Here is a 1,807-nt window from a genome sequence, read left to right as displayed (position 1 = left end):
TGACGAAAATTATGGTGACACAACAGCAACTATGGAAGGCAGTAATTACTGAGGATGCAGTTAAGAGACTCAGCCTACCTATCACGGCGCGTTTAACAACCACATCAAGAAAGCCAGGGGAACATTTGGACGAAACATGGTGAAACAACACCTATGAAGATGTGGATAACATTTCACAAAATAAATAAATAAATATACACATTACTCATCTTAAATGGTTTCCAATAAAAATATATAAATAAAAAGTATATATATATATATATATATATATATATATATATATATATATATATATATATTTACAAATATTTTACTTAAATCTTTTCTGATGAACTGGTTTCACTTGTACCTCCTCGACGTACATAATCCCCGACAAACCCGCTTAGCAATAAGATCTCTCCCCTTCCTATTGTTGTCCCTATGTGCCAGAAAGTTTCTATTCTAGTAATTTCTTCCCTCGAACAGCTAGACGTTGGAATTCCCTTCCTGATGCCTGCTTCCCTGGCTCTACTGATATGCAGAAGTTTAAATGTAACATAAACAAATATCTTTTTAATCTTTCCTAGACATGGCCCCAAATAGTTGCCTCTTACGGCCAAGTGGCGATATGCTTTGTAAGGGGTGAAAATGAGGAAAACAAAAATAATATATATATATATATATATATATATATATATATATATATATATATATATATATATATATATAGGGTGGCCGAAAAGTCCCAGGACACTCTATTTTTAATATTTTAATGCTGTTAAATATGATTTATTTTAATATTCTAATGTTGTTAAAACAATTTATTTCATTTATTCTCTAAAAAAATGCCACAAAGAACCTGGAGGCGAATGGAATTGTGCAAGAACAACGAGGGCCAACATACTGATCCCCTAGACCACTAAATTACTCTAGTTGTTTTCTGCTTTGTTTCTAATAAAGTGCTCTTTTTTTGTTGAGTATATATGTTTTCTGTGTGTTTCATTAAAAAATACTGTGTTTTATTAAAAATACATGTATAGTGTCCTGGGACTTTTCGGCCACCCTGTATATATATATATATATATATATATATATATATATATATATATATATATATATATATAATCTTTGAAATCTGCTGGAGCAATGATTACTCTTCACGGAAGAATTATCAGTCGAGACTCTTGAGAAATTTTGGGTGACCAAGTTCATCCTATTGTTCAAGAACTGTTTTAAAGATGATGATGCCCCAATCCATACGGCTAGAATTTTTACAGATTGGCACGAAGAACATTCCAATGAAGTTGAGCATCTGATTTGGCCAGCACAATCTCCAGATCTCAACATTATTGAACACTTATTGTCGATGTTAGAAATTCAAGTAAGTAATTGATTTCCGCCGCCATCTTCTCTAAGAGAACTGGATGGGATTTTAGCTGAGGAATGGGACAATCTTTCTTTGGCAACAATTCACAATTTGTATGAATCAATACCTCGGAGAATTGAGGCTGTAATTGCCGCAAAAGGTGGGACTAGACCATATTAAAATACATTTTGTTGATTTTTAAGGGACTTCTTTTATTTTGTAAACCCCCCTATATATATATATATATATATATATATATATATATATATATATATATATATATATATATATATATTAAGGGTATTAGAAGAACAGTCTAAAGAGCAGAATTTATTTTAATGTATTAGTAAATGAATTAATACAATTAAAATAAAACAGTGCTCGTTGTAATGTAGATATATAATAAGCTCGATAGGCATATATATATATATATATATATATATATATATATATATATATATA

This window comes from Euprymna scolopes, chromosome 40 (genome assembly GCF_053919585.1).
Source record: "Euprymna scolopes isolate OS-2025 chromosome 40, ASM5391958v1, whole genome shotgun sequence".
NCBI classification, from domain to species: domain Eukaryota; kingdom Metazoa; phylum Mollusca; class Cephalopoda; order Sepiida; family Sepiolidae; genus Euprymna; species Euprymna scolopes.
This window is presented reverse-complemented; position numbering follows the sequence as displayed.